The sequence below is a fragment of the Phocoena sinus genome, chromosome 1 (genome assembly GCF_008692025.1).
Source record: "Phocoena sinus isolate mPhoSin1 chromosome 1, mPhoSin1.pri, whole genome shotgun sequence".
Classification (NCBI taxonomy): domain Eukaryota; kingdom Metazoa; phylum Chordata; class Mammalia; order Artiodactyla; family Phocoenidae; genus Phocoena; species Phocoena sinus.
The window spans coordinates 145,097,999-145,118,960 of record NC_045763.1 but is presented as its reverse complement, the minus strand read 5'-3'; the positions used below and the strand labels follow the sequence as shown (position 1 = coordinate 145,118,960).

General features: G+C 40.8%; 1 protein-coding gene across 3 annotated transcripts in view; it reads left to right on the top strand.

The window, feature by feature from the left end:
* The window catches only part of RPS6KC1 (ribosomal protein S6 kinase C1), a 232,740-nt gene that overhangs the window by 45,841 nt on the left and 165,937 nt on the right, over nt 1–20,962 (top strand). The window lies entirely within an intron of this gene.

Genomic DNA, 20,962 nt, shown 5'->3' with positions numbered 1-20,962 from the left:
TCGTTAGAACCCTTTTTTCTTTCTTTTTAGATTCCATATGTATGTGTTAGCATACAGTATTTGTTTTTCTCTTTCAGACTTACTTCACTCTGTATGACAGACTCTGGGTCCATCCACTTCACTACAAATAACTCAATTTCATTTTGTTTTATGGCTGAGTAATATTTCATTGTGTATATGTGCCACATCTTCTTTATCCATTCATCTGTTGATGGACACTTAGATTGCTTCCATGTCCTGGCTATTGTAAATAGAGCTGAAATGAACATTGTAGTACGTGACTCTTTCTGAATTATGGTTTTCTCACAGTATATGCCCAGTAGTGGAATTGCTGGGTCATATGGTAGTTCTATTTTTAGTTTTTTAAGGATCCTCCATACTGTTCTCGATAGTGGCTGTATCCATTTACATTACCACCAACAGTGCAAGGGGGTTCTCTTTTCTCCACACCCTCTTCAGCATTTATTGTTTGTAGATTTTTTGATGATGGCCATTCTTACCTGTGTGAGGTGATACCTCATTTGTAGTTTTTTTTTTTTTTTTTTTTTTTTTGCGGTACACGGGCCTCTCACTGTTGGGGCCTCTCCCGTTGTGGAGCACAGGCTCCGGACGCGCAGGCTCCGGACGTGCAGGCTCCGGACGCACAGGCTCAGCAGCCATGGCTCATGGGCCCAGCCGCTCCGCGGCATGTGGGACCTTCCCGGACCGGGGCATGAACCCGTGTCCCTTGCATCGGCAGGCGGACTCTCAACCACTGCGCCACCAAGGAAGCCCTCATTTGTAGTTTTGATTTGCGTTTCTCTAATGATTAGTGATGTTGAGCATCCTTTCATGTGTTTGTTGGCAATCTGTCTATCTTCTTTGGAGAAATGTCTATTTAGGTCTTCTGCCCATTTTTGGATTGGGTTGGTTGTTTTTTTGATATTGAGCTGCATGAGCTGCTTGTATATTCTGGAGATTAATCCTTTGTCAGTTGCTTCATTTACAAATATTTTCTCCCATTCTGAGGGTTGTCTTTTGGTCTTGTTATGGTTTCCTTTGCTATGCAAAAACTTTTAAGTTTCATTAGGTCCCATTTGTTTATTTTTGTTTTTATTTCCATTTCTCTAGGAGGTGGGTCAAAAAGGATCTTACTGTGATTTATGTCAAAGAGTGTTCTTCCTGTTTTCCTCTAGGAGTTTTATAGTGTCTGGCCTTACATTTAGGACAATGTAGTTTTAATAGCGTCTTTTTTTCTTATACTACATAGGTAAGTCAAATTCATGCTGCATGCTAGTTTGCTAAATATTTGGACCATGCCTTTTGTGATAGACAGTCTCCTCCTCCTCTCCTGCTAGTTACACATTGGTGTCTTCTCTTCCCAGGGATTGGTCTTTGGGACCAGTAGCATAAGGAAAAGTGACAGTATGTCATTTCTGAGATTAGGTTGTAAAGGCCATGGCTTCTCTCTTGGGGATGTTCCCTCCCTCTCTCTCTCATTACTTGCTCTGAGGTTTACCAGCTTTCATATTGTAAGGACACTCATGCAGCCTATGACTAGGCCCCCATGGAGAGGAACAGAGGGCAACAGCCAACACCCTGCAGGCATCTGACACCTGGCACAACCATGTGAATGAACTTAGATGCAGATTCTCCAGTCCCTGTAGAACTTTGAGACGACTGCAACACTGACTGACAGCTTGACTGCAGCCTCATGAGAGACCTTGAGCTAGAACCATCCAGCCAAGCCACTTTTGGATTCCTAACTATCAGAGGTTGTGTGAGATACTAATGTTTATTGTTGTAGGCTGCTAAGTTTGGGGGTAGTTTGTTACATAGCAATGACTACTTAATAGATTTTTTTTTTTTTTTAACCTGTAAGTAGAGTGCTGTTATGACAAAAACCAAAAGATGTGGAGAGTGGCTTTGGAATGAGCCGTGGGCTTTCAGGAGAGTGTGAGGGCCTGAAGTGTCCTGAAGAAGCTGTTCATAGAAGCTTCACGGTCGTTGATAAGACTGCAGGTGAGGGTTTGCAGGAAAATCAGGTAACTGTTACTGGAAATTAGAGGAAGGTGGTGGATCCTTCTTGTGTAGTTGCAGAAAGTCTAGCCACATGGTTGCATACAGTTATTTGGAAAGTAGAAAATGTACCAAAGAAGAGGGTAATGTAGCTAAGGAGATTTCCAACCAGAGTGTTTAATAAGTATGGTGTGGTTTCTTCTTGCTGCTTTTAGTAAAATGTGAGAGGAGAGAGAAATTAAAGGAAGGATTGTTTTTGTGGGGGCTTAAAACAATAGAACTTTATTTTCTTGCAGTTCTGGGGGCCAGAAGTCTGAAATAAGTATCTTTGGGCAGAAATCAAGGCGTCAGGAGGGCCTAGAGCCTCTAGGGAAGAATATGGTCCTTGCTTCTTTCAGTTTTTGGTGACTGGGTATGTTCCTTGGCTTGTGCCAGCATCATGTCAATCTTCAAAGCCCTCATCTTCAAACCTCTGTCTGCTTCATCTTCATATTGCCTTCTCTGTGAAATCTCTCTCTGTTTCTCTCTTATAAGAACATTTGTGGTGGCATTTAGTGCCCACCCTGATAACTCAGGATAATCTCAAGATCCTTAATCAAAAGTGCAAAGACTCTTTGTCCGAATAACGTATCATCTACAAGTTCCAGGAATTTGGACCTGGTATCTTTGGGGTCATTTTTTAGACTATCGCATATATTCACCTTCCTCCCTCCCTCCATGTCTCCATCCCTCTCTCCCTTCCTTCTTCCTTCCTTTCTTCCAAAACGTTTAATATCATGAATATATCCTGCTCTTTTACAAAATTGCCTCTTAGATTTAGCATCCATTGATTCTTGCATGAACCAATGTTTGCATGATGGCTACAAAATAATGATTTTTCCAGTTCCAGCACCCCTTCCACATTAATGATTATCCTCCCTTCTCACTTTATCTGTGTATCTTTGTTAACTATTCTTCTTTTTACTTGTATCTGTTTATCTGTCTATACAGCTATATGTCTGTGTATTGTATCTGTCTGTATATTTATCCATCTATCCATTATTTATTTGGACACATATACCTATTTTTTTCCCCTAATAGTTTAGAATTCATTAATGTACTTAATTATTTTGATGCTCAGATTGTCCTAGTTTTGACCAGTAGGAGACCTTTTACTCTGGCTTTTCTGTCCTTGTAACTTCTTCCTATCAAAAATTTTTTTTAAAGTACTTCTTACTTTTAGGCATAAGAAGATGTTCATTGCTCATCTTGAATTTATTATGCTCCAGCCCTGGAATCAGCCGTCTTTTCACAGAGCCCTGGTTGCTTTTTGTGGGGAATGATTTTAGAAACTATGTTAGTTATCAATTTATTGCATTTTAGCTCCAAATCAACCTTTTATTGCCTTATTGGACCTGCTGTTCCAACTGGCATGTATAAACTTAATCTGCAGAGGGTGTTGGAGGGACCCTGTGGGAGATAGGATTTGGGTGTACTTCTGTTCCTGCTTGCTGTGTTGCCAGTGGCATGTGCGTGTGTGGGCTGCCCAGTGTGCTCATCCTCTAGCAAATTTTGTTGCCCGTTCCTGTCTGGGGCTTCCTGCCTTCCACCCTTGGCCTGCTGACACCACAGCAAAATTTCTTGTTTGTCAGTTCCAGCCTGCAGTTCCTTGTGCACCGACTTTGGCCCTCCTACTATGGAACAGGTGTGGCTCGGGCAGCCCAGCTAACTTCTCTTACCCAGTGTGCTGCAGCCACAGTCTCCATGAGATCTGAAGTCCAGCCTTGGGGACGAGGCGCCCCTTACAAGTACTGCCTTTGGTTTTCTCTCTCCACCCTAGGATATTCCTTATAGTTCTGTTTTATTCCTTCTTAGTAGTTAATCTTGTGTAAATAGTTAATAATTCTTTGTAAGACTTTTCCTGTTCAAATTGCTGTGTGGATTCCATTTTTTGGCTGGACTCTGGCTGCCACAGAGACGAAGAGACGACTGCCTGGGCAGTAGATAAGCTCATGGTAGCTTGCTTTTAGGCTCTTTCAGCTGCTATAGTTGGGAAACGCAATGCATTTATGTACATACATATTACAATGCATACATAATACCTACTTCCATTCATATACAAACCTGCATATATACGTGTATATGTACACATATATTTTTATATTCACGTACATATACATATTTCAGAGTTGTGTGTGATAGCTTTTGCCAAACAAATTTTTATATGTTCAGTTCTATTCTTTTTTTTTTTTTTTTTTTTTTTTTTGCGGTACGCGGGCCTCTCACTGTTGTGGCCTCTCCCGTTGCGGAGCACAGGCTCCGGACGTGCAGGCTCAGCGGCCATGGCTCACGGGCCTAGCCGCTCCACGGCATGTGGGATCCTCCCGACCGGGGCACGAACCCGTGTCCCCTGCATCGGCAGGCGGACTCTCAACCACTGCACCACCAGGGAAGCCCTTCAGTTCTATTCTTGCATGCCCCTCCACTAACCTCCCTGCCAAGATTTTGCAGTTTTGGTCCTGATTAGAAAGGTCTCCCATACCTACATTTGCTTGTAAGATGATTTTTATAGCTTAAAAAGTTCTTTTTAATATCCATGTGGAATTTATATTTGAATGGGATGTCAGATGATACTCCATTTTACTGTTCTTTCAGATGGTTAGGTATCTAAGATCATTTATTAAATAATCCATATTTTTCCTAGTGAAATCTTTGTTATACTTTTCATATGCGTTGCCATGAATTAAAGGTTTTTTTCTTTTGTGGCATTTATTTGTCTCTTCTTACATTAATTCCTGTTTCTATACCATGTTGATCTTCATATAATGGCTTTAGAGAGTATGTTCTGATACCAACTATATTTCTCATCAACATTGGGGAAAGTGCTGCCTTTCAGGATCACCCTGGAATTCCTGGGGCTCTTACATTGGTACTTCTTGGTTTTAAGAAGCCGTGCCAATTATCCATTTATTGCCTCTTAGCTTCAGGTCCCTTCTTTTTTTTTTGGCCATGCTGCGAGGCTTGCAGGTTTTTAGTTCCCCAACCAGGGTTTGAACCCGTGCCCTCGGCAGTAAAAGCGCAGAGTCCTTACTACTGGACCTCCAGGGAGTTCCCCTTCAGGTCCCTTCTTTCATTTCCCGTTCTGCATTAATGGCTTGGACTCTGTAAGCATTTTCCTTTACAGTGAGTATGCAGTTAAGCTTCACAGTGGAGGACACTGGAGGGGCATTGTGGGAGGGTGAGATCTTTTCTTCTTCTTTCCAGTGTTCTATGGGCTTTGTTTTTCATTTTGCTTTTGCTGCACCGTTGCCAGAGGCATCTGCCTCAGCTGTATACCTAGAGCTCAGGCTCCTGATAAGCTTGCGGCCCCAGCCAATTGATGGCCATCTAGCTGAGCACACCAAGGTCCCCCAGACCTATTGGAGAATGGGCTTCAGACTCTGACTTCCTCTGTGTACCTGCCTCTCAGCTTCAGCCTGCTAGCACTCTGTACCCCTCCTGACAGGGACACTGTAGACCTAAGGCCTTGTTGCCCTGCAGGTGAACAGATTCTTGATGCCCCCTCCTTCTCCATGCATGTCTGACAGCTTTGGCCTGCCTTTATTACTTCAGAAAGTCATTTCCTGTGGCCTTCCCGACACTGCCACTGTGTCTCCCAGGCCTTGCATTACCTTGCTTGTGAGTGGGCTCCCAGCACTGTGACTTTCTCGTTGCCCACCCGCCAGACTTGTCCCTTCTGAAGTCTGCAGGGGTCTTTCCTGGCAACTGTGGACCAGTTCTGGCCCGGGAAACCCAGCAAATGTCTCCCCCATCCAGTGGCTCTAACCATACCTTTTCCAAGAAGATCTGAGTCCTAACCTTGGGGAGGGCTTTCCCCTTCCAATTTTTTTCTTCCTTGGGTACCCTGGGGTATTCTTTAGAGTTCTCTTTTCACTTTAGAGTTTCATTTTTCCATTGTCATGGTTAATAATTCTTTATATTAAACTTTTCCTGTTCCAATTACTGTGTGGTTTTGATCTCCTGACTGAACCCTACTGTCTGTCTTTCATTTTAGAAGAATTCTGGGTGATCTGATGTTATCTTGTCTCCATTGGCTAAGAGTCCACGTGGCACAGGGATTTCTTCATTCTGATTTGATTGCAGGACCACAGTACTAACTGAGCTTCACACCTGCTTCCTCAGGATATGTAGCACGTAACAGCTCCTTGAGATATGGGCACAAGATGCAGAGAATCTTATATAGTATAGCAACATCAGTGGCATTTATGCCAGGATAAAGTGGTCATCGAAAGCTGCTTGCTACAATTATTTAATTTTAATAAATACTAAATATTAACAATTTGTGATATTTTGAAATATAAGTAATAGCAAGAAGTATCTTGGATGCATAATTAAAAAGGTGAAAAACAGTTGAGGGATGTGGGCAGCTGGTCACTAGCAATAGAACCATTAGTCCTGATGGGTCCATCCATTCATTCCGTTCTATTAAGCATTAGGGGGATCCACAAACTCTTTGTTATCATAGGCTATTAACTTTTTTTTTTTTTTTTTTTTAAATTTATTTATTCATTTATTTATTTTTGGCTGTGTTGGGTCTTCGTTTCTGTGCGAGGGCTTTCTCTAGTTGTGGCAAGCGGGGGCCACTCTTCATCGCAGTGCGCGGGCCTCTCACTGTCGCAGCCTCTTTTGCTGCAGAGCACAGGCTCCATACGCGCAGAGCTCAGTATTTGTAGCTCACGGGCCCAGCTGCTCCGTGGCACGTGGGATCTTCCCAGACCAGGGCTTGAACCCATGTCCCCTGCATTGGCAGGCAGACTCTCAACCACTGCGCCACCAGGGAAGCCCGGCTATTAACTTTTGACTGCTTGCTTTTGGCCTTTGAGTCCAGACATTCCGTTGGTGCTCCACATTTCTGTTGCCTTTTGTTCATAGTTACTATCCAAGATCTATGGTTCCCTACGTTTTTTCTTGACACCTGTCCTGATTAAAGTTGCAGCTGGTTACATGCCACAAATCTGTTATTAATAGAGTCTTCTCTGATAAATTTCAGTTTAGCTCTTAATTATCTGGAAATTTTTTTTTTTTTGTGGTACACAGGCCTCTCACTGTTGTGGCCTCTCCCGTTGCGGAGCACAGGCTCCGGACGCGCAGGCTCAGCGGCCATGGCTCACGGGCCCAGCCGCTCCGCAGCATGTGGGATCTTCCCGGACCGGGGCACGAACCCCTGTCCCCTGCATCAGCAGGCGGACTCTCAACCACTGCGCCACCAGGGAAGCCCAATTATCTGGAAATTTTATGGGCACATTTAATTCAAGAAACATTTTAGAAATAAGCACTGTGGATACAATGACTCAATCTCTGTCTTCTAAGAAACTTCGAGTCTCATAGTTGAGGTGAGCATCATGATCCAGAAGTGCTTTCGGATGTGGCATTCTTACTGTCAAGTTTTTAAATCTTGTGACACTCTACTTTTATTATGAAGATGCAAATAATTTAAAAATAGACTAATCTGAGGAGTTTTAAGAATCATACTTCTAAATCCACATCAAAAAGTTTTTTTTCTTTTGTATTCTGAAAGTAAAGAAACCTCCCTCATGTTGTACTTAACTGTCTTTTCCTCCCCCTTTCAACTCTAAGCTGTGTTGTTTAGAGACTGCTCTAGTCTTACTTATGGATATATCTTCAGCATGTAGGACCATGCCTAACATATAAATGCTTGAAAAATAAATTGAGTAAAAAGAAAATGAGTGAAGATTTAAGAATTGGAGTAGCTATAGGCAATGATATTAAAAGTCAGTCACGGGCTTCCCTGGTGGCATAGTGGTTAAGAATCCGTCTGCCAATGGCAGGGGACACAGGTTTGAGCCCTGGTGTGGTAAGATCCCACATGCAGTGGAGCAACTAAGCCCATGAGCCACAACTACTGAGCCTATGCTCTAGAGCCTGCGAGCCACAACTACTGAGCCTGTGTGCTACAATTACTGAAGCCCTCGCACCTAGAGCCCGTGCTCTGCAACAAGAGAAGTCACTGCGATGAGAAGCCCACACACCACAACAAAGAGTATCCCCTGCTCGCCGCAACTAGAGAAAGCCCGCACACAGCAGCAAAGACCCAATGCAGCCCCACCCCGCAAAAAAAAAAAGTCAGTCTCATGGCAGAAATTTAAAAGTTTGATTATAGCTACTATGGGGAAATAGATACAGGAAGAGTAGAAATTTGACCAGGCTGGGGAGGACAATTTGGAATATACCTTTTCCTGTTTTTGGTAAATTTTACTACACATCTATTCTCATGTCTACACAGGAGATATTTATCAGATTATTAGACGCTTTGGCTTCAGAAGTCTCCTTTACACTCTTAAAAATTATTGAAGCTTGAAGATTGTATTTGGTTATATCTCTTAATATTTACCATACTAGAAGTTTAAAAATATTATTGTACTAAATTAAGAATAAAAACACACTTAACATGTTAATATTTTTATGAAAAATGATTTTTCCAAAGCAAAAAAACTAGAGGAGTACTATTAGTTTACTTTTGCGAACCTCCAATGCCTGTATTAAAAGAAGACAGCTGATTCTTTTTTTTAAAATAAATTTATTTATTTATTTTTGGTGCGTTGGGTCTTCTTTGCTGTGCGGGCTTTCTCTAGTTGCGGCGAGCAGGGGCTACTCTTCATTGCGGTGTGTGGGCTTCTCATCGCGGTGGCTACTCTTGCTGCGGAGCACGGGCTTTAGGCGCGCTTTAGGGTGTCAGTAGTTGTGGCTTGCGGGCTCTAGAGCGCAGGTTCAGTAGTTGTGGTGCACGGGCTTAGTTGCTCTGTGGCATGTGGGATCTCCCCGGACCAGGGCTCACACCCATGTCCCCTACCTTGGCAGGCGGATTCTTAACCACTGCCCCACCAGGGAAGTCCCAACAGCTGATTCTTGTATCTGCTTCTGGATTCAGTCTGTGGTGGTGGTTTTGGTTGAAGTATATGACGAAAATTTAGGGTCACACAGATGATGTAGTTGAAAAAGGGAGGAGTATTTTAATAGCTCTTCAGATAATTGAAGATATTCTTTGATACATAGAGCTTGACAGTGGTAAATTCCTCCTTTTTTCTGTTATTGAAGTCTAGCTGATTTACAATATTATGTTAGTTTCAGGTGTACAACATAGTGCTTTGATATTTTTAAAAATTATAGTCTATTTGAAGTTATAAAATGTTGGCTATATTCTCTGTGCTGTACATTACATCCTTGTATCTTATTTATTTTATGCCTAGTAGTTTGTACTTCTTAATTCCCTACTCCTATATTGCCCCTCCCCTCAACCTTGTCTCCACTGGTAACGATTAGTTTGTTCTATGTATCTGTGTGTCTGTTTTGTCATACTCATTTGTTTGTTTTATTTTTTAGATTCTACATGTAAGTGAAAATATACAGTATTTGTCTTTCTCTGCCTTATTTCACTAAGCATAATACTTTCCAGGTACATCCATGTTGTTACATATGGCAAAATTTATTCTTTTCTGTGACTGAGTAGACAGCGGTAATTTCTTATTCTTTTATTAACATTTTTTAAAATTGGAGTATAATTGCTTTAGAATGTTGTGTTAGTTTCTGCTGTAGAATGAAATGAATCAGCTGTATGTCTACCTATATCTCCTACCCCTTGGACCTCCCTCCCCCGCCCCCCCCATCCCACTCATCTCAGTTGTCACAGAGCACCAAACTGAGCTTTCTGTGCTTTATAGCATGTTCCTACTAGCTATCAGTTTTACGCATGGTAGTGTATATATGTCAATCGTAGTCTCCCAATTCGGCCCACCTTCCCCATCACCCCCTGGATCCACATGTCTGTTCTGTACATCTACATCTCTATTCCTGCCCTGCAAATAGGTTCGTCTCTACCATTTTTCTATATTCCACATATATGTGTTACTATATGATATTTGTTTTTCTCTTTCTGGCTTACTTCATTCTGACTGACAGACTCTAGGTCCATCCACATCTCTACAGATGACCCAATTTTGTTCCTTTCTATGGCTGAGTAATATTCCATTGTATATATGTGCCACATCTTCTTTATCCATTCATCTGTCATTGGACATTTAGGTTGTTTCCATGTCCTGGCTATTGTAAATAGTGCTGCAATGAACATTGGGGTACATGTGTCCTTTTGAATTATGGTTTTCTCAGGGTATATGCCCAGTAGTAGGATTGCTGGGTAATACGGTAGTTCTATTTTTAGTTTTTTAAAGAACCTCCATACTGTTCTCCATAGTGGCTGTACCAATTTACATTCCTACCAGCAGTGCAAGAGGGTTCCCTTTTCTCCATACCCTCTCCAGCATTTACTGTTTATAAATGTTTTGATGATGGCCACTCTGACCAGTGTGAGGTGATACCTCATTGTAGTTTTGATTTGCATTTCTCTAATAATTAGTGATGTTGAGCATCTTGTCATGTGCCTCTTGGCCATCTGTATGTCATCTTTGGTGAAATGTCTATTTAGGTTTTCCACCCATTTTTTGATTGGGTTGTTTGTTTTTTTGATATTGAGCTCCATGAGCTGTTTGTATATTTTGGAGATCAATCCTTTGTTGCTTCATTTGCAAATTTTTTCTCCCATTCTGAGGGTTGTCTTTTCATCTTGTTTATTGTTTCCATTGCTGTGCAAAAGCTTTTAAGTTTCATTAGGTCCCATTTGTTTATTTTTGGTTTTATTTTCATTACTCTAGGAGGTGGGTCAAAAAAGATATTGCTGTGGTTTATGTCAAAGAGTGTTTTTCCTTTGTTTTCCTCAAAAGTTTTGTAGTGTCCGGTCTTAAATTTATTTATGTCTTTAATCCATTTTGAGTTTATTTTTGTGTATGGTGTTAGGGAGTGTTCTAATTTCATTCTTTTACATGTAGCTGTCCAGTTTTCCCAGCACCACTTATTGATGAGGCTGTCTTTTCTCCATTATATGTTCTTGACTTATTTGTCATAAAGTAGGTGACTATATGTGTGTGGGTTTATCTCTGAGCTTTCTATCCTGTACCACTGATCTATATTTCTGTTTTTGTGCCAGTACCATGCTGTCTTGGTTACTGTAGCTTTGTAGTATAGCCTGAAGTCGGGGAGCCTGATTCCTCCAGCTCCATGTTTTTTTCCCTCAAGATTGCTTTGGCTATTCAGGGTCTTTTGTGTTTCCATACAAATTTAAAAATTTTTTGTTCTAATTCTGTGAAGAATGCCACTGGTAATTTGATAGGGATTGCATTGAAACTGTAGATTGCTTTGGGTAGTATAATCATTTTCACAAATCTGATTCTTCCAATCCAAGAACATGGTGTATCTCTCCCATCTGTTTATGTCATCTTTAATTTCTTTCATCAGCGTTTTATAGTTTTCTGAGTACAGGTCTTTTGCCTCCTTAGGTAGGTGTATTCTTAGGTATTTTATTCTTTTTGTTGCGATGGTAAATTGGATTGTTTCTTTAATTTCTCTTTTTGATCTTTCGTTGTTAGTGTGTAGGAATGCAAGAGATTTCTGTGCATTAATTTTGTATCCTGCAACTTTACCAAGTTCATTGATTAGTTCTAGTAGTTTTCTGGTGGCATCTTTAGGATTTTTAATGTATAATATGTCATCGGCAAACAGTGACAGTTTTACTTCTTTTCCAATTTGTATTCGTTTCATTTCTTTTTCTTCTCTGATTGCCATGGCTAGGACTTCCAAAACTATGTTGAATGAGTGGCAAGAGTGGACATCCTTGTCTTGTTCCTGGTCTTAGTGGAAATGCTTTCAGTTTATCACCAATGATGTTTGGTGTGGGTTTGTCATATATGACCTTTATTATGTTGCAGTAGGTTCTGTCTGTGCACATTTTCTGGAGAGTTTTTATCATAAATGGGTGTTGAATTTTGTCAGAAGCTTTTTCTGTACCTATTGAGATGATCATATGGTTTTTATTCCTTAATTTGTTAATATGGTGTATCACATTGATTTATTTGCATATATTGAAGAATACTTTCATTCCTGGGACAAATCCCACTTGATCATGATGTATGATCCTTTTAAAGTGTTGTTGGATTCTGTTTGCTAGTATTTTGTTGAGGATTTTTGTGTGTGTTCATCAGTGATATTGATCTGTGATTTTCTTTTTTTGTGATATCTTTTTCTGGTTTTGGTATCAGGGTGATGGTGGCCTCATAGAACAAATTTGGGAGTGTTCCTTCCTCTGCAATTTTTTTGAAGAGTTTAAGAAGGATAGGTGTTAGCTCTTCTTTAAATGTTTGGTAGAATTCGCCTGTGAAGCCATCTGGTCCTGGGCTTTTGTTTATTGGAAGATTTTTAATCACAGTTTCAACTTCAGTGCTTGTGATTGGTCTGTTTATATTTTCTATTTCTTCCTGGTTCATGCTTGGAAAATTGTACCTTTGCAAGAATTTGTCCATTTCTTTGAGGTTGTCCATTTTAATGGCATATAGTTGTTTGTAGTAGTCTCTTATAATCCTTTGTATTTCTGCGGTGTCAGTTGTGATTTCTCCTATTTCATTTCTAATTTTTTTGATTTGCGCCCTCTCCCTTTTTTTCTTGATGAATCTGGCTAAAGGTTTATCAATTTTGTTTATCTTCTCAGAGAACCAACTTTTACTTTTATTGATCTTTGCTATTGTTTCCTTCGTTTCTGTTTTATTTATTTCTGCTCTGATATTTATGAATTCTTTCCTTCTACTGACTTTGGGTTTTCTTTGTTTTTCTTTCCCTAGTTGCTTTAAGTGTAAGGTTAGATTGTTTATTTGAGATTTTTCTTGTTTCTTGAGGTGAGGTTGAATTGCTATAAACTTCCCTCTTAGAACTGCTTTTGCTGTGTCCCATAGGTTTTGGGTCGTCGTGTTTTCATTGTCATTTGTTTCTAGGTATTTTTAATTTCCTCTTTGTTGTCTTCAGTGGTCTCTTGGTTATTTAGTAGCACGCTGTTTAGCCTCCATGTATTTGTGATTTTTTTCAGTCGTTTTCCTGTAATTGATTTCTAATCTCATAGCCTTGTTGTTGGAAAAGATGCTTGATACGATTTCAGTTTTCTTAAGCTTTCCAAGGCTTGATTTGTGACCCAAGATGTATCTATCCTGGAGAATCTTCTGTGTGCACTGAGAAGAAAGTGTATTCTGACACTTTCGGGTGGACTCTCCTATAAATATCAATTAAATCTATTTGGTCTATTGTGTCATTTAAAGCTTGTGTTTCCTTATTTATTTTCTGTTTGGATGATCTGTCCGTTGCTGTAAGTGGGGTGTTAGAATCCCCTACAATTATTGTGTTACTGTTGATTTCTCCTTTTATGGTTAGCATTTGCCTTATATATTGAGGTGCTCCTATGTTGGGTGTATAAATATTTATAATTGTTATATCTTCTTTTTGGATTGTTCCCTTGATCATCATGTAGTGTCTTTCCTTATCACTTGTAACAGTCTTATTTTAAAGTCTATTTTATCTGATATGACTGTTGTTACTCCAGGTTTCTTTTGATTTCCATTTGCATGGAATATCTTTTTCCATCACCTCACTTTCAGTCTGTATGTGTCCCTAGGTCTGAAGTAGGTCTCTTGTAGACAGCATATATATACAGGTCATGTTTTTGTATCCATTCAGCCAGTCTGTGTCTTATGGTTGGGGCATTTAATCCATTTACATTTAAGGTATTTATCAATATGTATGTTCCTATTACCATTTTCTTAATTATTTTAGGTTTGTTTCTGTGGGTCTTTTTCTTCACCTAGATAAGTTCCTGTAGCATTTGTTGTAAAGCTGGTTTGGTGGTGCCAAATTCTCTTAACTTTTGCTTGTCTGTAAAGGTTTTAATTTCTCCATCAAATCTGAATGAGATCCTTGCTGGGTAGAGTAATCTTGGTTGTTAAGTTTTCCTCTTTCATTACTTAAAGTATACCCTGCCACTCCCTTCTGGCCTGCAGAGTTTCTGCTGAAAAACCAGCTGATAACCTCATGGGGATTCCCTTGTATGTTATTTTTTGCTTTTCCCTTGCTGCTTTAAATATTTTTTTCTTTGAATTTAATTTTTGATAGTTTGATTAATATGTGTGTTGGTGTGTTTCTCCTAGGGTTTATCCTGTATGGGACTTTTTGTGCTTCCTGGACTTGGGTGGCTATTTCCTTTTCCACATTAGGGAAGTTTTTGACTATAATCTCTTCGAATATTTTCTCAGACCCTTCCTTTTTCTTTTCTTCTGGGACCCCTATAATTGGAATGTTGGTGTGTTTAGTGTTGTCCCAGAGGTCTCTGAGATTGTCTTCAATTCTTTTCATTCTTTTGTCTTTATTCTGCTCCTCTGCAGTTATTTCCACCATTCTGTCTTCCAGCTCACTTATTCATTCTTCTGCCTCAGTTATTCTGCTGTTGATTCCTGCTAGTGTATTTTTAATTTCATTTATTGTGTTGTTCATCTCTGTTTGTTCTTTAGTTCTTCTAGGTCCTTCTTAAATATTTCTTGTATTTTCTTGATCTGTGCCTCCATTCTGTTTCTGAGATTTTGGATCATTTGTACTATCATTACTCTGAATTCTTTTTCAGGTAGGTTGCTTATTTCCTCTTCATTTATTTGGTCGTAGGTTTTTACTTTGCTCCTTTACCTGTAACATGGTTTTTTGTTGTCTCATTTTTTTTTTTTTTTTTTAATGGGTGGTACTGTGTTCCTGTCTTACTGGTTGTTTGGCCTGAGGCTTCCAGCACTGGAGTTTGTAGGCTGTTGGGTAGAGCCAGGTGTTGGTGGTGAGATGAGGACCTCCGGGAGACCTCAGTCTGATTAATATTCCTTGGGGTCTGAGGTTCTCTGTTAGTCCAGTGGTTCGGACTCAGAGCTCCTAGCACAGGGGCTCAGGCCCAACCCCTGGCCCGTGAACCAAGATCCCGCAAGCCACGTTGGGTGGCAAAGAAAAAAAAAGGGAGGAGACAATAACAAAGAGTAAAAAATAAAATAAGATTAGAAAACTAACAGATATGTTATAAAAAATATAGATGAAACAATAACAAGATAAGGCAGATCCACAGTAGCAAGAAAGAGGGAAAAGAAAAACAAGCAGAAAAGGCCTTGGCTGTGGGGGGGTGGGGCTTAGGGAGGGGTTTGGATTAGGTGGGGGTGGGGTCTAGGTTTAGGACCCACGGCCCTGGGAGGATGGGGGCGGGGCATAGGCTCAGTGCAGCCAGAGGGGCCCTGGAGTGCCTCTGGCCTCGGAGTGTGGATGATGAAGCCCAGGACCTCAGCAGGGTCCCCAGGGTCGGATTGGTTGGGGAAATGTTAGCCGCGCTTCTCCCCGCTGATCCTCCCATCCCAGAGTGTCCCTCCCCGTTCACCTCTACTCTTCTCCCCCCCTCCGCCTGCCACGCCCCTAGGACCCACATGGCTGGAGGGGATCTTGGATGATCGAGGACCAGGCCTGGGACCCCAGCAGGCTCTCCGGGCCCGAGTGGGCAGGGGAAACGCTAGGCACGTTCCTCCCGATCCTCCATTCCTGGAGGGTCCCTTGTCTTCCTCTCTCCTTTCCCCCCACCACCTTGCTCCCATGCCCCTACGGCTCACACGGTTGGAGGGTGCCCTGCAAGGTAGAGGACCAGGCCGGGGAGCCCAGCAGGCCTCCCGGGGCCTGCCTAGGTGGGGGAAATGCAAGCTGCGTTACCTCCCTGATCCTCCGATCCCTGAGGGTCCCTCCCCATTCGCCTCTCCTCTTCTTTCCCCACCGTCCCTCCCACGCCCCCAGGACCCACGTGGCCAGAAGTGGCCTCGGAGGGCAGAGAACCTGGCCTGGGACCCCAGCAGGCTTCCCAGGGCCCGACTGGGCAGGGGAAACGCTAGCCGCTTTCCCCTCTGATCCTCTGAATCCCCAAGGGTCTCTGAAGGCTTGGGAACCTCTTCCCTACCCCAGCCACCCCTCAGGGGTGCTGTTCCCGTTCGGCCTCTACTTCTCCTCCCCCCTTGCTCCCCCCTACGTCCTACCTTATCACTTGGGGGTTCCTCTTGTCCCCTTGGGTGTTTAGGTCCCCCACCAGCATCTGGTTAGGTGCCCTAGTTGTGGGGGGATGCAAACTCTGCATCCTCCCACTCTGCCATCTTGACCCTGCCCCCCCACAGCAGTAATTTCTTAAAGGTTTAATTGCATTATAGAATCTGAAACCCTGTCAATGAACCTTTGGTACTTTGTTGTATTAAAATCCATTAGTCTGGGGACTTCCCTGGTGGTGCAGTGGTTAGGAATCTGCCTGCCAATGCAGGGACATGGGTTCGATCCCTGGTCCGGGAAGATCCCACATGCTGCAGAGCAACAAAGCCCATGGGCCACAACTACTGAGTCTGTGCTCTAGAGCCTGTGAGCCACAACTACTGAGCACATGCACCACAACTACTGAAGCCCGCACGCCCTAGAGCCCGTGCTCTCCAACTGCTGAGCCCACGTGCTGCAATTACTGAAGCCCATGCTGTAGGACCTGCGTGTCGCAGCTACGGAGCCTGTGTGCTGCAGCTGCTGAAGCCCGCACTCCTAGAGCCCGTGCTTCTCAGCAAGAGAAGCCACCACAATGAGAAGCCCACACATCTCAACGAAGAGTAGCCCCCACTCACCACAACTAGAGAAAGCCCAGGTGCAGCAACGAAGACCCAATACAGGCAAAAAAAAAAATAAACGTAAAAAATTAAAAAAAAAAATCCATCTGGTCTGTCTTAGATTTGAATGGATATTTTACTTATGCATGAGCTTGTAGCATCATGCATTGATCATTTGAAAAAGATGGGTTCCTTGAGTTATGCAGATCTTGAAAATGTTGACCCATTTCATTATATATCAGAAATTGTTAATATCATCACAGATCTCTAAAGGACATTTTTTAAGTATTGCGAAGCTGTCAAGCTTATAGTGAATTGACAGCTTGAATTTCATCACTGAAAACAATGCCATTGGTTGTTTTACTTGAAGTGTTAGGCTGTTTATTTTTGAGAGAATATCTGTCAAATATCCAAGTCTGAGTAGTTATAGTTTTTTTTTACCCATAGACTTTTAAAAAGAAATGGTCTCAGGGACTTCCCTGGTGATCCAGTGGTAAAGAATCCACCTTGCAATGCAGGGGACACAGGTTCGATCCCTGGTCAGGGAACTGGAACAGGCAACTAAGCCCGTGTGCCACAACTACTGAGCTCTCATGTCTCACCTAGAGCCCACATGCCACAGACTACAGAGTCCTCTGGAACCTGCACGTCACAACTACATAAGAGAAAACCTGCACGCCACAACTGGAGAGAAGCCCGCGCACCACAACAAAGAGCCTGCACGCTGCAACTAAGACCCGACGCAGCCAAAAATAAAGAAAAAAAAAATAGAAATGGTCTCAAGGATTGAGGTTTAATAAAGTTAATAATTTTTACTGCTTCATCAAGGACATTCTCACGTGAAACTGGCATTTAAAAAAATTTAATATGAGTGAGTGGCAATAAGGAATATGAGTACTAGTAAGTATAGTTTTGTCTTGATTCATGCCAAGAGGTCAGCAGTTTTACTGCCATTGCTTTTAGATTATCAGTGCAAATGTCAATGTGGTGAAAAATGCAACTTCTGTCTTGGTATTATTATGAAAATGGTTTTGACCTTGTTGATCCCTTAAAAGGCCCTCGGGGGGACCCCCAGCTGTCTGTGGACCAAACTTTGAGAACACACAGCACATATATGAACACACATATATGTATATACACATGGGTTTCCTTGAAACATTTTCAATACTGACACTGAATTTTCCCACTGTGTGATTCTATGGATGTGCCATAATTTAGCCAATAAATAGAATTCTGCAGCTATTTGAGATAGACTGATATAGAAGGATGTCCAATATATATTTTTAAGATACAGAAAACAAATGTTGCATAGCAATATGTTTTGTAAGATCCCATCTGTGTTTAAATAGACATACATATTTGTGTGAAGTCATACCTAATGTGTATAACCTGTGATGATGTGGGTGGAGGGATATTTTTACTTTCTGCCTTATATGTTCTGTACTGTGGAATTCAACTGCACCCAAGTAGCTGTGACTTTAATGTTGGGAGATGTACAGCCCGGCTTCTTAAACAATAAGCTTGTCACTGGGTGAAAGGGAGTGGCTTCGGAATTGGTTGAGGTTCTTAGCTATTATTGTCTGTTGCTAGTGGATTATTTTCAGCTTTTCTCCACATCCTTATATATTAAAGAGTGAAATTTTCTTATTAATCTTAGTAAGTGAGCAATTTATCTCTTTCAATAAATGGTACAGTCCATTTGTAATACTTATAGTTGCAGTGAACCTTGCAGGCAGCAGCTGTGGTTGTATGGAGGGAAGTGTTGGTTAATCATCTGTCTTTTAGCTATTCTCACATTTTTAGTGCATAAGCCTCAGCTGCAAAAGAGAGTCCTATTGTAATTTACAGAACCATTGGATATGTAGTTACTCTTCTAGTGTTACAGTGAAAAGAACATGCCTTTTGGAGTCAGATAGATTTAGGCCCAAATCTTCTCTCCATTATTTACTTAACAGTGTGATCTTGTACAAATTAACGTCTGAGCCTATTTTTTTATTGGTGAGTTAGGGATTACAGCTTCCTGTTCTGAGGATCATATCTGTAGTGTGTATAGCTCAGTGCTTGACACAATGTCAGCTACTGTTAGCGCTCATCTGTTGCTCGGTCTGCCTTTCCTCCAATATACTGCACTTTCTCTGTCTCCTTCTTCAGTGTTGCACTGTTCCACTGAGAACGTTCTGGTTAGCCTTTAAGATTTTTAGCTGTCTCATCTTCTAGGAAGTTCTGTTTCCTTTAGGCTGAGTTAGTTGTTTTCCCCTTTTGGTTCTACATCTCACCAATATGACACTTAACTCATTTTATTTTTCTTCAATTTTTTTTAACTTGTAGAATTTTCAAATTTACCAAAAGACCCTAAAGAACAGTGTAGTGAACACTTATATACCTTTTGTCCAAGTTCACTGATGAACATTTTGCCACATTTTCCTGTATCTCTGTGTGTGTGTATCATTTTTTTACTGAAGCACTTGAGAATAAGTTGGAGATATTGTGACATTTCATCCCTACTTCCCATATTTCCCCTATATTCACAATACCATATTATTCAAGGAATTTAGCACTCAAGGAATTTAGCATTGATATAATACTATTATCAAATATGTAGTCAATATTCAGATTTTTCCAGTTATTCTAAAAATGTTTTTTTTAGATTTTTTTCTTTTTTGGATCCAGGATTATGCCTCTAGGTTTGTTTCTTTAATCTAGACTATTCCTTATGCATTTTTTTGGTCTTTCATGACATTGACATTTTTAAAGAGTATGAGACAGTTGTTTTGTAGGTTTCACAATCTTGATCTGATTGTTTTCTCATGATTAGATCATTGTTTTTTGTTTGCTTTGTTACATCTCTCCTCACACTATGATTTCCTGTGAGAAAGGCAAAGCAGTTCCTGACAGATCTAAGAAAGAACTGGCCCGACACTACCTATTTGGTTGACTTTGGTGTTTCTTAAAGTTGGCCTGGCTGTGCTGTTCTTCTGTTGAACGTAAGCAGTTTCACAGAACAGGAACATTAGACAAGGCCACTCTGTGTCCTTGGATCAAGACTAAAACGAGACCACTCTGTAATCATGTCTGAACACAGACAAAAACATTTTTCAAGTCACAAAAATGATCAAGCATATCTTCATCCTGGCTATCGTGATGACTACAGCTTTTTTTCTTATAAATCACAGCCTTAGCCTCTGTTCATTCTTCTTGCCTCATAGTAAGATTTATTAAAATCATAGAATCATAGAATTAGATAGAATTAACAGAATCATAGATTACTCCTACTTCCTGACAGCATCCAAGCCAGGGCAAACAAAGCCCCACTTCTTTGAATCTTTCCCCAAAGCACCTAACACAGGCTCAAATCCTGTAAGTCCTTTCTAACACCCTCTTAGTGAAATGCCTCAGGGTTCCCCATAGTATACTTTCTCGGAGTCTTAAATCCAGCTTGTTTAACTAGAAGTATGTTCTTCGTGCTGTTGACTAGAGGGAATTCACACCTGAGAACGTTGGCCTCCCTCTTTTTCTTTTTACTCTGTGAATGAATTTTTAATACAGTTAAGAATTAGCACCAAGCTTTTCTGGCTAGTTTCTTACTGGTCAAGGATAACTTGTAGTTTTTTATAATCAGTTTTTGGTCACCGGCATTTGCATTTAAAAAAAGTTGTGAACGCTGCTTTCAGGAGGTGTTCTACGTAATTAAAAAAAACATAGAGAAAATCTCAAAGGCAGCTTATAAATCAAAGAGAGAGACTTTATTTCCGATGCTTTACCAGCTTTGTTAGAAGGTTTTGGTTTAATTTTCCTTCTGCAGCTTTTAATAGCAGACCACTGTTCAGTAATTTGGAGGTGGTGGAGTGGCTTAAAGATAATATGTACATACTCACACACAAATAATATAGTATGTAATATGTAATATTGTATAATAAACCTCAGGAAAAATTTGTTTTACATTTTCTATCACAATTACATATAAATTTTCTACTCTGTTCACAGGAAAATAAAAAAATTTCCATTCCTGTGAATGGAAATTTGAAGCACTGTTAAGAGAGGCACCTGTTTATTAATTTCTCTTTGTTGTTGCCTTTTAAGGGAGGTTGATGATATTAAAAGATTAACAATTTGAGAATAGCCATTAGTGTGTTGTCTACCATTAGAATCTTGCTAACTCTTAATCTAATTTTCAAATTAGGTGGCTTTGTAACATATATTAGGGCCAGTAGTTACTGCATTAAAATTCATCTGCTTATCTTCGTGCTGCCAATACTGTTTTTTGTTGTTGTTATTTTGAAATATCTTAGGAACAAAGAAGTGAGCATGTTCTTTCATCATATTAGTTCTGATGATAGGATTCAGTGTAATTGAACCTTTTAATGCATTAGCCTTTAATTTTGGTTTTACTCCATTCTGAA